The following is a 15,702-nucleotide window of genomic DNA, read 5'->3' on the forward strand; positions in this document are numbered from 1 at the left end:
TTATCCTGAAAGGGGGGTTCTTTATGAAGGAATCACAAATTAGAAAACAGTCCATTAAATCCAGACACATCCATGCAGGGTCCCAGCTGGGGAGTCTCCATCTCAGTCCCAACAACGGGCAGCTGCATGAAAATATCTGTGGCCAAGCAGTACTGATGGCTCCAGAGGGCAGACACTGGTAGATAGATGGTCACTTGATTACTGCATTCATTTAGTCAACCTGCGTATAATGAAATGGGTCCGTGGACCTGCAAGACAAAGCCAAAGTAAGTGGGAACCCTTAAAAAGCTGATGGTAAAGTCAGAGTTCTCTCTCTCACACACACAGACTCCCACGTAATCACACACATACTTTTACAAGCAAAACTGAGAGGCAAAGAAAAATGAGAGAGAGAAAATGGGTATATATTCAATGTTGCCTACCCCTAACTTCCCAGGAAAAAAAAATCTAACAATCAAGAAAGATTAAAAGTATACCTATATAAGATAAAACTAATTAAACTGTATGCTTAAAATGGTGAATTTTATTGCAAATTATACCATAATATCTGAACTTTTTAAAAGAGTTATGTATACACAAAAATTAACTCAAAGTAGATCACAGACCTAAACGGAAGAACTAAACTATAAAATTCTTAGAAGAAAATATAGAAGTAAATCTACATGATCTTGGAATAGGCAATGATTTCTTAGATATGACACCAAAAATACAAGTTTTAAAAGAGAGGATCAACACGTTAGACTTTATAAAATTTTTAAATATTTGTGCTTCAAAGGACACTATCAAGAAAGTAGAAAGACAGCCCACAAACTGGGAGAAAATATTTTGCAAATCCTATACATGATAAGCAGTTTTCATCTAGAATATATAAAGAACTCATGCAACCTAATTAAAAAATGAACATAAGATCTGAACAGACCTTTCTTCGAAGAAGATATATGAATGCCCTATAAGCATTTATGAAAAAAATTGTTTTAACTATTGGTCATTAGGGAAGTGTAAAATAGGATACTGTTTCATACCACCAGCATGGCTATAATCAAAGATGCAGGCAATACCAAGTATTGGCAAGGATGTGGGAAAACTGAACCCTCATACATTGCTGGATGGTTTGTAAAATGGTACAGTCATTTTGGAAAAGAGTTTGGTAGTGCCTCATAATGTTAAACATATAGTTACCATATGACACAGAAATTCCACTTCTAAGATATACCTGAGAAATGAAAATGTATGTCTACACAAAAGCGTATGTATGAATCTTCATAGCAGCATTATTCATAATATCAAAGTAGAAACAAACCAAATGTCCATCTATGTGAATGGATTAATAAAACATGGTATATCCATATAGTGGATATATTATTTGTCAATTAAAAAAATGAAGTACTAATCCATGCTACCACATTTGATGGTTCTCAAAAATGTCATGCTAAGTGAAAGAAGCAAGTCATGACCACATATTGTATAAGTACATTTATATGAAATGTCCAGAAAAAACTAATCATAGAAAGTAGATGAGTTGCTTAGGTCTGGGGGACAGGGGGAGATGGGGGTGAATGCTAGTAGATATAGAGTTTCTTTTGGGGGTGATGATGACATTCTAAATTCTGCAACTCTGTGAATATACTAAAACCCATTTAACCGTACACTTTTAACAGGGGAAATCTGCAATTCAGTTGCTATGTTCTGTCTGACTCTGTGACCCCATGGACGGCAGCACACCTATAAATTATATCAATAAGACTTTTTTTTAAGTACACATTTTTCAAATCCACAGAACTGAACACCTAATAAAAGGGTGCATTTTTCTGTATGTAAATTATACATCAATTAAAAGATTTTAACACATATGAAAAAGTACATAAAATGACCCCTAGAATTTTTAAAGCATAAATTATTACAGTGCTATAATTAGGGTTCCATTTAGTGTAAATATAGTAAATTTTTCACTAAGGAAGGCAAAGAGAAGCCATGAGCATTTTGGTTCAAATTTTATTTAGTGTCTGTCTCTGCCAACAGAATGTCAGCCCTAAAAAAGTGCCTGGCTTCTAGAAAATGCTCAATCCATATATGTCGAAGAAAAGACAAATGGAAAGGATCCTGACATCTCAAACCCACCAACTCCTAGAGAGGCCCATTGGAGCCACTTTCAAATACTTTCTTTTTTATTATGGTAAAATACACATAACGTAACATTTACCATGTTAACCATTTTTAAGTGGACAGTTCAGTAGTGTTCAATATATTCACACTGTTGTGCGACCCATCTCCAGAACTTTTCCATCTTGCAGAACAGACACTTTACACTCATTAAATAACAATGCCTCATCTCCCACCCCATTCTACTTTGTGTCTCTATGAATTTGATGTCTCTAGATACATCACATAAGTGGAATCATACCCTATTTGTCTTACTCTGCCTGGCTTGCTTCACTCAGCACAGTCTACAAGGTTCAATTATATAATAGCAAATGTCATAATTTCCTTCCTTTTCAAGGCTGAATAATATTGCACTATATTGATATACCACATTTTTCTCATCCTTTCATCTGTCAAAGGACATTTGTGTTGCTTCCACTGGCTATTGTGAATGATGCTGCTATGAGCATTGGTGTACAAATATCTCTTTGAGACTCTGCTTTTATTTGGGGGGGGGGGGATATATACTCAGAAGTGGAACTGCTGGAGCATATGATAATTCTAGTTCTAATTTTTTGAGGAATCACAATACTGTTTTCTATATCATTTTCCCCATTTTAAATTCCTACCAACAGTGCACACTTCCAAGCACTTTAATGCCTCTCCACATCTAAATTCAGGTCCAAATTGTCCCCACAGTCAAGCCCACTGCACCCATGGCTGTAGGTGGTAAGTGGTAAAGGGCTGAATGAGGGTGATGAATCTGCAGGAATTTGGAGACAGAGTGAGCACAGGGTCCCAGAGTAGGAAGGATGAGATTTCAGCTCTGAAAATGTGAAGGCAGCTTTTCCCATTCTCTCTCCTGGGCCCCCTATCACCACATTCCCATTCCCTCAGAGGGGAGAGGGTAAGCTGAGGCATGAGGACAGAGCAGTAGAGTCGATTTGGGATGGCACATCTCAGAGGACAGGAGAGGGACCTGGGCCCCAGGAGAGAAATGGTTGAGGGCTGGAGAATCTGCCCCCAACTAATTCTCAGCCTCCAAAAATTTTGACTTTTACTATCATTCATTGAGTGAATACATAACAAGCCTGTGACTTCAGTAACAATGTTAAGTGAATATGTACTTTACTCACCAAATTTGCATCTACTGACATTTAAAATAGCAGCAGCACGAATATGGGCCAGACATGCTGTAGACATTCAGACAACACTAGGCAAACCTTGCTGGAATTTGCCAGCCCCTGGTGAAAACATCGAACCCTTTCAAGGCCCTCCCAGCCTCCCTACCCCACCCCCAGAAGTCTGAAGCGGGCAGAATGGGAACTGCACACTCCTCCACAGGGCTAGAGAAACAGCAGGCTTAGGGTTATATTTATCCTTACATCTTTATTTATTTATTTATTTATTTATTTATTTATTTTTAAACTATTTATTTCGTTGTGCCGTGTCTTAGTTGTGGCATGTGGGATCTAGTCCCCTGACCAGGGATCGAACCCTTGCCCCTTGCATTTGGAGCATGGAGTCTCAGCCACTGGACCACCAGGGAAGCCCCTATCCTTACATCTTTAGCTCACTTCCCCGGTGGCTCAGACAGTAAAGCATCTGCCTATACGGGAGAGCAGGGTTCAATCCCTGGGTTTGGGAAGATCTCCTGGAGAAGGAAATGGCAACCTACTCCAGTACTCTTGTCTGGAAAATCCCATAGAGGGAGGAGCCTGTAGGCTACAGTCCATGGGGTCACAAAGCGTCTTACATGATTAAGCCACTTCACTTCACTTTATTCTTACATCTTTAGCTCACTTAACATATCACCAGTCCTGTGAAGTAGGTCCTGTTATTATTATTCCCATTTTACCGATGAGGAAACCCAGGAATGTGGGCCAATGGAAGGAGCTTAAACTGGAGAGAGGAAATCTGCAGTCTAGCATGCTTTTGGCCCTGAACTTGTCTCTTTATCTTTGAACTGAGGGGGTGGGCCTGGATGACACCAAGAGATCTTTGCAGCAGAGCTCAGCAGCCAGCTGCTGCTCTGCGGCTTTCCCCGAGCCCCGCCCTATCGCTGCTCCCTGGGTTCAAGCCTAGGGTGGGGTGGGGGCGGGGGCGGGAGGAAGAACAGAGCTGCCTTGCAGGTCACTGGGCAAAGGCTTCACTGCTTCCTGGGACAAGTCCAAGTCTGTAAGGAGAATGTTAAGAAGAAATTTCCACGGCCTTTCCCCGCAGCCAGGGATTTTCCACTCCGCCTGGGCAGACACGCCTCCCCGGGGACCTGGCAAATCCATAGGTGTTAATGGACAGCTCGGCTGAGTGCTAGGAAGAATGGAAGACCTGATTCTGGTTCCTGCCCTGGGAAAAGGGCACGACTGCCACAGTAAGAACAGGCTGACTGAGAATGGGGATGGTGTAGAACAAAGTGTTCGGTCCAGAACCATCCCAGAGAGAGACCAGCAGGGAGAAGGAACCGTCAGAGGAAACTTCCTGCAAGAGGGGACCTGAGCTGGAGGGCCAGAGGAGGGAGGAGGTTTTCCGGGGCAGACAGGAGACAGCAGAACAGATGAGAATAATGTGGACTAGCTTTACAAAGGTTGCCATGAACATAGGAGCTGGGCAGTAGCCAGGAGGGAGGTAGATGAAAGAAGTGGAAAGTCTGATGAAGCAGATGGTGCAACCCAGGAGACAGACAGCCGTCACAGGGGATTTGCTGCAGCCTTTGCACTGGCTGTTCCCTCTGCTGGAAACACCTTTCCCTCACAGCGTCACCTGGTTGGTTCCAAGTTGGCCATGCTAAACAGGGAAACCTTCCCTGGCCACTCCTGCTGTAGCAGTCTCTAGTAACACCTCCCTGCTTCATTTTCGCCCCAGCACTCATCACTACCTGTACTTATTTCTTTCAGAGGCCACTTCCCTCCTGGAGGATGCACATTGCATGAGATCAGAGGCCAGCTTGTTCCTCATTGACTCCTCAGAGCCAGGCACATAGCTGGCCCTCCATATATATTGTTTAACTGAACTGCAGTTGAGTCTGATGATAAAAGGAAGCTTATAATAATGTTGTTGTTGTTTTTCCTGAGGACTACTGTATGCCAGGCAGTGTGCTAAATGCTTTACAAACATTATCTCACTTACTCCTCTGAACAACTCTATGAGGGAGGTGCTGCTATTATCTTTATCTTAATGGTAAGGAAACAGGGCCAGAGAGGTTGGGTAAGTTGCCCAAGGACACACTGAGCCAGAATTTGAACCCACACATTTATCCTCTAGATTAGCACTGTTTGATAGAAATATAACATGAACCACATAAGTAACTGAAAATTTTTCTAATAGCTACATTAAAAATAGAATCAGGTGAAAGTAATCTTAATAATAGTTTAAATATTTAAATATTTAATAATATTTAACATTTTAATCTGATATATTAAAAATACTATCATCTCAAAAATATTAATGAGTTCTTTTTACATTTTATTTTACTATGTCTTCAAGATGTGGTACGTTTGCACACACAACACTTGTTAAATTTTTGTCAGAAAATGATCTATATTTAGATTTCAGGAAATTTGCAGTTGAAAAAGTAGACCCGCATATTCAAGTTGTTTCAAACATACTGTAATGTTTTCTAGCCACTGCGTCGAGTATCAGTTTTTAAGCTTACATGTAAATTGATTAAAGAACATGATAACTCAGTTCCTTGGCTGCACTAGTCACATTTCAAGGGCTCAAAAGCCACCTGTGACTAGCGTCCACTACGGGGTACGCAGCCTCATCTGATGGGAAGGCAGGTTGGGTGGGAGAGACCTGGGGGAGGGTTTCGGAGCAGACAGGGGAGAAAAGGGCAGGGGAGCTGAGGTGGCAGGCCTGGGCACACCTAAAAATGAGGCGGTTTGACCAGCCACGACTCCTATCAAGCAGTACAGGTCTGGCCCACTCACGAGGCGACCACCTCCTATGTTAGTCTGGGCTTCTGCCCACCAAGACAGTGATGGCCCTCAGACCCCTGGGTTAAGCAAATGGTGTTTTTTCATGGGGCTTCTATCCCCTCCAATACCACAATGAAGGGATCCTGAGGATGTGTGAGGCTGGATCTGCACCGGCTCAGGCTGGGGGTTGGATGGTCTCCCTCTGACCTCCTCCTGCTGTGGGCGGCAGAGGGCGTGGTCAGGTGAGGGGCCCTGGCTAAACACCTCTGGAGTCCAGAATACCTGGGTTCCAATTCCAGCTCAGCCAATCCCATGCAGTGTGACCTCAGACAAGTCAAGTTCCCTCTCTGAACTTTGCCTTCCACATCTAGAAAATGTAGACCAATAATGAAATGCTTGAGAGTTTAATGATGGAAGGCAATGGCACTGCACTCCAGTACTCTAGCCTGGAAAATCCCACGGACGGAGGAGCCTGGTGGGCTGCAGTCCATGGGGTCGCTAAGAGTAGGACACAATTGAGCAACTTCACTTTCACTTTTCACTTTCATGCACTGGAGGAGGAAATGGCAACCCACTCCAGTGTTCTTGCCTGGAGAATCCCAGGGACCGGGGAGCCTGGTGGGCTGCCGTCTATGGGGTCGCACAGGGTCAGACACAGCTGAAGCGACTTAGCAGCACAGTGTGCCCAGCTCATAGTAAGCAGTCAATTAGCAACAGTCTGCCTAGACATTGTCCTTTTCCGGTTAAAAACAGCAAAGTAGGCTGGACAATGTCCATGATCACCGGAAAGGAGATGTCCAAAGTGAGCTGGAGAGGGAGTGAATTAATCTGGACAGATGAGGGTTCCCTCCTCAGGGCTCCCGCACCTCCCGTGTGACACAGACTTGGTTAACTGCCTGGTTAACCCGTCGAGAGTGGGGAGGGAGATATGCCACTCCCACAGGCCCTGGGTGCCCAAGTAGGACATAAGAACGGCCAAGAGCCGCCTTCCAGAAATGGGGAGGATGAGTCAAACTGAATCAGAGGCAGTTAAGGTCACCCTGGGTCCCTAGAGTTACTCAGAGTGACCCTGGTATATGCCTGGCAAGAACGATGAGTGGACTGGGTTCCAGGAGAGCAGGTGGGACTGGAAATCACCCAAGACAAGGAAATCAACAGGTGGAAACTCCCTGCAGGCAGAGCACACTAGAGAAGCAGCCGACAGAGGCTGAAAGTGGCCTTGGGCGAGTATTTTTGAGGGTGGGGCAGCTCCAACTCCCTCTCCCAGTCAGCATCCCACTTGAGCCGGGAATATTGGTCCCAGATCCCAGCTTTCCCCACTTCAGCTCCCCAGTCACCAAACCTTTGCCCTGCCCGGATCCGCCCAAGCGCGAGAGCTGAGACAACCCTAAGTCGACCTCTGCCTGCCAAAGGCCTCCTGGCTCTTGCCACTTTGTCCTGTCAACGTTTTCAACATTCCCTCCCTTGTCTGTCACCCTCCACTGGAACTGATGCTCCTGGAGGTAGGACAAGTCCGTCCTGCTCACTGCTGTGTGTCCTGGGCACAGCTCAGACTCTGACGCCCCACTGAGTACTTACTAGATTCTTGCCAGGGCAGTAGACTCAGACCTTGGTGGGTTCTCATCACATTTCTAACACTCATTATGTGGCTATGGGTCAGCCTCTCTCAGCCTTGTTTCCTCATCTGTAAAGTAGGAAACTAAATCTCTGTGAAGAGCTTAGAAAACCCAGGTCAGAAAGTGGGGAGGATGGAGCATCCTGCCAGCTCTAGTAAGCATCTGATGGCTCTTACTTCAAACACAGCTGTGAGCAGAGCAACCTACAGAATGGGGAACTGAGGCCCAAGGAAGACATGCTGAAAGGCTGCCCAGGGAGGGCCTCCCTGTCCCACCCCTCCCCACCACCCCGCCCCCAGACCCCAGGCCCTGGTTTCTCCTTCCAGCACCTCTGGTTAGATCCCTCTCATTCAACGTCCCTGGGAGTTTCAACCCAGAGGTTCTGAAGTGTACCAGCCTCTCCCATCACCTTTCTGTATGGGATGGGGCCTGGCTCCTGGTGCTGGAGACAGCAGAGATGGCTGACTGTGGTGCTAGGGTCACAGAGCTAGGGCTCTGTGTGTGTGTGTGTGTGTGTCTATCACTTCGAAAATATTCACTGGCTCCTCACTGTACCCCAAGAGGGAGGCAGTTCAGCCCAATGGTGAGATGCTGGAACCTGGAAGTCTGAATGGACTTAAAATATGAGTGACATAATGCACTTTTCCCTTCCTAAGCCCCAGTCTCCTACCTGACAAAGAGGGCTCTGGAACATGATGCATGTTCAGTTCTCAGCATAGGGCCCAGCTTATCCTTAACACTTTAGAAATGGCAAGTGTTTTTGTTTGTTTGACCGTCAGTCCTATGAGGGCATGAGGGCATTGTTCTAACCATTCTTGGTGCCCAGGTGGATGAATGCATGAGTGGAAGGAAGAAAAGAAGGAAGAGATGGAGGGAGGAGGGGAGAAGAGAGGAAGGAGCTGCTTTCGTGCCCACTGCATCTTCCCTCTCCCACCTGGGAGCTGCCTCAAAGCTCCTCTCATTGAGTGTTGCGCCACATGTGGTCAGGGAGGAGAGCTGAGCAGAGATGGGAGTGTGCTCGGTCTGAATTCTGCATCTGCCTCTTGCCAGTTGACTGAACTTAGCCTCCTCAACATTCTCCTCTGACAAATGAGGATGATCCTACCAACTAACTCACTGAATTGTAGGGAGATCCAAAAGATGTCTGTGAATACACTGAACCCACTTGTAAACTGAAGAGTGTTAGGGACTGTCTTGGTGCAGGCAGGGTTAGGCTCTGGAACCAGAATTCCTACACTCAAATTCCTGCTCTACTGCCTGCAAACCTTGCGCAGGATCCTTAATCTCTGCGGGCCTCAGTTTTCTTATCTGTAAAACAAGGAAGATTTCAGCACTCACGTCACAGAGTTGTGAGATTTAAATGAGATAATATAGGAGAAACTCTTGAATTAGGGGAGAATGCATGGCCGGCACTCAATAAATGGTGGCTCTTGGGAAAGATTCTGTGAACTACATTTCACTAAAGTGTGAATGAGTAATAAGACCTACTATGCCCCCCTCTCAGAGGAATTTGAATCTTAACAGGAATTAAAGGAGTGAAATCCTATTTAGCGGTGGAATTTTCAAAAGTAAAGGAGGAATATAGGGGTTAGAGAAGGACCTTCCTAGGGTCCCTCAAGATCAGTTGCTGCCTGTTGCACAAATTCTGCCGGGTCCCAGAGGAGGACCACACAGGGGGTAAGGGAGAACAGTCTCAGTCCCTGAGGAACCTCCTCTCTGCTTGGAGAAACAGAAAACAACTTGCCCCCAGGATAGTGCATAACTCCAACACGTGGAGTGCCTCTGGCAGCGTGGCTGGCAACAGCCCAGGCCCAGCTATAAGAAGGGCTCCAGAACCAGCAAGGGAACAGCAGAGCCAGGGCCGGAGGTGGGGATGCGCACCAGATGTGATGAGGACTGACCTGGGACCAGTGAGGAAGTGGTGGGCTCCCTCCCAGGGTGAGGGGGAGCCTCATCTCCCACATCTAAGTTTTCTCTACTAGAACCTTAGTACCAGGCTAGCACCTGTAGTAGAAGGGCCATAGTTTCTGGAGCCAGACTGCCAGGGTTCAACCCTGGCTCTACCTCTTTTCAACTGTGTGACCTTGTGACATCAGCGTGGGGGACAAAGGTAGAGTTAGCTGCGGGCATACATCCCTCATCTTCCAGTGCTTCTTTGGAGAAACACTTCTTCCTCCCTCCTTTCCAGCTCATCAGAACTGGTGAGGCTGCTGGCATGGGACCTGTGACCAGACCCATCAGACAGCACTGAGCCTTCCTGGGCAGGGTTTTTATTTGTGTGGTCATGTGACCACCAGTTGTCTAATTAAAGTAAACCCTGGGACCTGTGTCATGATTACTAAGAAGAGACCCTTTTCTACCGACCTAGAATTTGGGGTGATATGAACCTGGAGCTGTAGAAGACCACTGACGGCAGAGTGGAAAGATTCAGCCTTTATGATGTGTTTGAGCTTCCAGATCAAACCATAACTCAACTTTGTTTCCCAAGTCAATAAATTCTCTTCTTGGCATAAACCAGTTTGAGTCAGGTTTTTCTGTCACTTGCATCAGAAAGAGTCTGAAATTTACATAGTGAACTTTCTTAACCTCTCTGTCAATTTCAGTTTCCTCTTCTACAAAAAGGGAATGATGATAAAAGCATTTTTCAGAAGAAAGGAAGGGTTGTTCTAGGGTGATTCAAAGGGTTGATCAGAGTCCAACACTTACCACGGACTGTGACATATGTTAGCCACCTAATAGCAACTCTTTGGTGTTCCATGTATGCTGTGCTAAGTCACTTTAGTCGTGTCCAGCTCTTGGCGACCCCATGGACTATAGCCTGCCAGATTTCTCTGTCCATAAAATTCTTCAGGCAAGAATACTGGAGTGGGTTGCCACGCCTCCAGGGGATCTTCCCAACCAAGGGCTCAAACCCATGTCTCTTACATCTCCTGCACTGGCCGGGGTTTTCTCTACCAATAGCGCCACCTGGGAAGTCCTAGGTGTTCAGTTCAGTTCAGTTCAGTTGCTCAGTCGTGTCCGACTCTGCGACCCCATGAATCACAGCACGCCAGGCCTCCGGGTCCATCACCAACTCCTGAAGTTTACTTAAACTCATGCCCATCGAGTCGGTGATGCCATCCAGCCATCTCATCCTCTGTCGTCCCCTTCTCCTGCCCCCAATCCCTCCCAGCATCAGGGTCACTTCTAATGAGTGAACTCTTCGCATGAGGTGGCCAAAGTATTGGAGTTTCAGCTTTAGCATCAGTCCTTCCAATGAACACCCAGGACTGATCTCTTTTAGGATGGACTAGTTAGACCTCTTGCAGTCCAAGGGATTCTCAAGAGTCTTCTCCAACACCACAGTTCAAAAGCATCAATTCTTCGGCGCTCAGCTTTCTTCACAGTCCAATTCTCACATCCATACATGACCACTGGAAAACCATAGCCTTGACTAGATGGACCTTTGTAGGCAAAGTAACGTCTCTGCTTTTGAATATGCTGTCTAGGTTGGTCATAACTTTCCTTCCAAGGAGTAAGCATAAGTGTTAACAAATCTGGCCCTGGGAAGTGAACTGCAAGAGCACCTGGGAAAAAGCCTCTTCCTGTAACTGAGGGGTCCCAGGAAACTGGGGAGTAAGGGTGGGGTGGAGGACACTCTTCAGGGAGGACTGCTTTTCCATCCAGATCACAGGTGGCACCAAGAAAAGCTCTAGTGGGTGTCATGATTATTTTTCCACTCCTCACAATGAAGCCCATTTAACAGATGAAGAATGTGAGGCTCAGAGATTAGGTACAATCTAAGTTAGATTAACTCTACCACCCACTCTGCTGGCTCAGACCCTCCCTTGGAGCACATCAGTGCGGTCCCATGGTGGGGCCACCTCTTGCCAAGCCTCAATCCCAACTAGGCTAAATTAATAAATGGCTCTGTTATTGTTAAATGAAGGCTTCCATTAGTAATTCTAGGTGGTTTTGAAAAGGGCAAAAAGTTATAAGCACTCTCTCCCTCCCTCCTCAAGGGCGGCTTTATCTTTAACCCACGGCTCCTGCCCAGGGAACTTCAATGAAATCTACTGGTTTCCCCTTTCTGATCTTAAGTAGTAGAGAGGCTGTCACGAGTCAGAGGCGGTTTACCCCCCAGAGAGAGCCTGACGCAGTTTTGCTAAAGGAAACCACGCAAGTCTCAAGGCTTGGCACGACCCTTCCTTCCGGACAGGCCAGGATGCCTGGGGTGGGGGTGGGAACGGCACCTTCCACTTCCCTCCAGATAACTGCCGGATCATTCTCACGTCTGGGGACTGAGCTCACCTTCGGCTTCTCCCACGTAGCCTCCTTGAGCCTCAGTTTCCTCACCCATAAAATGGCACCCACCTATTTCAGGGTCGTTTTGAGGGCATCACGGAGGGGAAAGTCCTGTAATGTTCAGCACAAGGATCTGCACAAAGTCATGAGTGTTGGAATCTTTCCCCAAAACGGAGAGAGGAAGGCACACGTGTGTGCTGGCAAGGACAGAGAGAGGATTCAAACCCGGTTCTTTGGTGACTCCAAGCCCAGACCCTTACCTCCAGGAACGTTTACCTCTTTTACGAGTGAGATTCTCCCCACCCTCTTCCTTAATACTTTTCCACCTCAGCCTCCTACCCCGCCCCGCCTCCACCTGGCAGCCCTCGGGGACCTCGCAGCCTCAGCCTCACGGAGCCGGACCTCCCCGGCCTGAACTGCTGAAAAGAAAAACTGTTTCCTCCCCTGTCCATTCACCTAGCTCGGCCTGAGAAACGTCCAGCGAGATGCTCCCCTACCCCCACCCTCACCCACGACAGACTCTTGGACACACCTCCACTGTAGCCAGGATAGGTGCGATCATGCGTCCCTGGGTCTCCCTGCCTGATAGGAAGCTAGACGCTCACCCGCTCTAATCCCCCCTCCCCCGACTCACTCTGCTTGCTTCTGGTTGGTGCTTTCTGATGGCAGAGGCGGGATCTCAACCTCAGTAGCCAATGAAGAGGCTCACAGGAGTGCTTTTAGTTGTCACGGCAACAGGGAGCTATATCTTACTACCCCCATTCCACGGAGACCGCTCTTCCCAGGAGCAGCCAGGTCACACTCCGGGGGCCCCAGTTCTACCTTAGAACAAGGATGGGGTCAAAGTTGAGGGGCAGTTAGGGCCCAAGCCCTTCTTAAATGCTACCAGTGTAGATGAAAAAGAAGACGGTCTGGAGCAGAACACTGTGGGTAGGCTTCTGTTAGAAGGGACAAGGAAATCCAATTTCCTGTATTGGAAGTGGCCATAGCACTGGAGGGGCAGGGCATGAGGCTGGGCAGTTTAGGTAGAAATAAGTGTAGTAGGTGCTTAGCAAGCATTTAGGGCCTCTGAGCCAAGGCTCACCCAGGGCAGGGTGGGGAACCAAGATGAGCAGCCACAGCTGAACTATGGGTCTCACAGTCCCTCAGTTCTAGGCAGGAAGAGAGAACCAAGGTCATCAAGGCCATTCCCTTCCCTCCAGGCAGCTTGTACTCCATCTTCAGTATAGTCATGTCCGGTCTTGGGCATTCATTAACCTTGAACTCTCCCCAGGAAAGAGGAAGGTGACCAGGTTCATTGTCCCCATTTTGCAGATGAGAAAACCAATGCCTACCTGGTAACGTATCTCACCCTTGGGCCCTGGGGCCTGGCACTGGGCCCAAGCAGGGCTCTCTAGGCCTTTAATTCCCTGGCGTGGTGGCTTGTCTAAGGAAGCCCCATGCCACAGTGTTGACACTGTCCACCCTTGCTAATGACACAGGGATGCTGGGGCCACCTGAACCCCATATTTAACAAGGCAGGTGAACCAGGACAGACAGCCCTGCCCCTCCTTCTGATGGCTCTGGGTGGGGGTGCAGCAAGACAGCCTTGTTAGTCCTTCTATGAGTGAGTCCAGTAGATCACTCCATACTCCCCATCTCAAGAAGCCCACAGTCTAGAATGTAAATTGGTGTAGCCACTATGGAAAATAGTATGGAGAGTCCTTTAAAAACTAAAAATAGAGTCCCGTATGATCCAGCAGTTCTGCTCCTGGGCATATATCTGCAGGAAACTCTAATTTCAAAAGATGCATGCACCCCAGTGTTCCTAGTAGCACTATTTACAATAGCCAAGACAAGCAACTCAATGTCCATCAACAGAAGACAGGTTAAAGAAGACATGTTATGTCAACACAATGGAATACTACTCAACCGTTAAAAAGAATGAAGTAATGCCACTTGCAGCAACGTAGATGGACCTAGAGATGATCACACCAAGTGAAGGAACTCAGAAGGAGAAAGACAGATATCATATGATGTCACTTACAGGTAGAATCTAAAAGCACGATACAAAGGAACTTACCTACAAAATAGGAATAGACTCACAGGTGGTGCCTAGTGCTAAAGAACCTACCAGCCAGTGCAGGAGATGTAAGAGACACGAGTTCAATCCCTGGGTTGGGAAGATCCCCTGAAGGAGGGCATGGTAATCCACTCCAGTCTTCTTGCCTAGAGACTCCATGGACAGAGCGGCCTGGTGGGCTACAGTCCATGGGGTCACAAAGAGTCAGACACGACTGAAGTGACTTAGCATGCATGCACAAACATAGAAAACAAATTTATGGTTACCAAAGGGGGAAGGGTGGGGAGGGATAAATTAGAAATTCAGGACTAGCAGATAAAAACTACTGTATTTAAAATACATAAACAACAAGGTCCTACTGTATAGCACAGGGAATGTATTCAAAATCCTGTAATAAAACACAGTGGGAAAGAAAATGAAAAAGAATAAGTATATATATGTATGTATGTGTAACTGAGTCTCTTTGCTGTACATCAGAAACTAAGACAGCACTGTAAATCAATTCTACTTCAATAAAAAAGAAGAATCCACAGCCTAACTAGGAGACAGACCTGCAATGACCTCACAGTGTGATAAATGCTGCAGGCAGAACATGGACAGAACAATAAAGGGCTCACAAGAGAAGGGGTGCCTGAACCTGCCCAGCAAAGCCAGGGGTGACCTCTCAGAGGCCACAAGACATGTATGTAGGCCTTTGCCAGGCAGACGAGCAAAGGAAGGGAGTGCCAGGCAGAGGGAAGAGCATCTGCAAAGACCAAGAGGCCTGCCGAGCCTGGCACATCAGAGGAACTACAAGTCAAGAGGGAGACTGCAGCAGGACCTAGTCTGTGGAGTGAACACGCAGGACAAGACTGTATGCCCTGCAGTTGGGTGTTTCAATCTCTTTATGAGCCAGCAGGCACCCACATTTGCTTTGCTCCAAATGGTAGATTCGTAGACCCCTTAGAACCACTTCTGAAAATCCCACTTTGAGAAATGTTGGATTAGAAGCTAAAACCACTGTCAACTATGGCTACCGGCCAACAACATGGATGAAATTCACAGGGTGAGAGGAAGAGGTCAGGGTCAAGAAAGAGTCATCCTATATGACCCACTTATATCAAGTTCAGAGAAGTCAGGATAGTGGTTACCTCTGGGGGATGTAGAAGATTTTAAGGAGGGTGTCCAGAGGGCAGTAATAATATTGTGATTCTTGATCTGAGTGTTGATTTCACAGATGTGTTCTTTGTGAAAATTCATCCAGCTCTATACTTAAGCTTTGTATATTCTTCTGTATGTAGCTTCCGCTTAAAAAAAAAGTTAACTGCTTTCCATAAACATCAGTGCAAATGTAGACATTAAAACTTTGTGATTCCACAATCAGCTATGAGCCAGGCATCCAGATGACATAGAATATGTTTATATTCATTTTTTATATTACTCCCGAATGAAAACACAAACTCTCACAGAGAGCGCTCAAACTCCAGAGAACTCATCTACAGAGCCCAGGCTTTGAGGAACCCCAGCTCAAGAGGAAGCATAACAGTGCTCAGTTCTAGGTTTAGGGGATGGAAGATAAATGAGGGGCCTGGAGCTTCTTCCAAAACCTCTGGAGAGGTGGGTCTCCCTGGCTTGGCTGTGAGCTCCTGAAAGGCAGGGGTCTCTTTTGCTCACTCTGTGTCCCTGGTGCTCAGAGAAGGACCTG

At 46.7% G+C, this 15,702-nt stretch overlaps 1 long non-coding RNA gene across 1 annotated transcript; it reads right to left on the reverse strand.

Annotated features, from left to right (window-relative positions):
* LOC121817974 (uncharacterized) lies at nucleotides 1-12,551 on the reverse strand. The gene is made up of 2 exons (XR_006058067.2): nucleotides 10,379-12,551; nucleotides 1-248 (listed from the first exon to the last, which is right to left on the reverse strand). It is a non-coding gene; the product is annotated as an uncharacterized LOC121817974 (long non-coding RNA).
* Between the last annotated feature and the right edge of the window lie 3,151 nt (nucleotides 12,552-15,702).

This window comes from Ovis aries, chromosome 25 (assembly GCF_016772045.2).
Source record: "Ovis aries strain OAR_USU_Benz2616 breed Rambouillet chromosome 25, ARS-UI_Ramb_v3.0, whole genome shotgun sequence".
Lineage (NCBI taxonomy): Eukaryota > Metazoa > Chordata > Mammalia > Artiodactyla > Bovidae > Ovis > Ovis aries.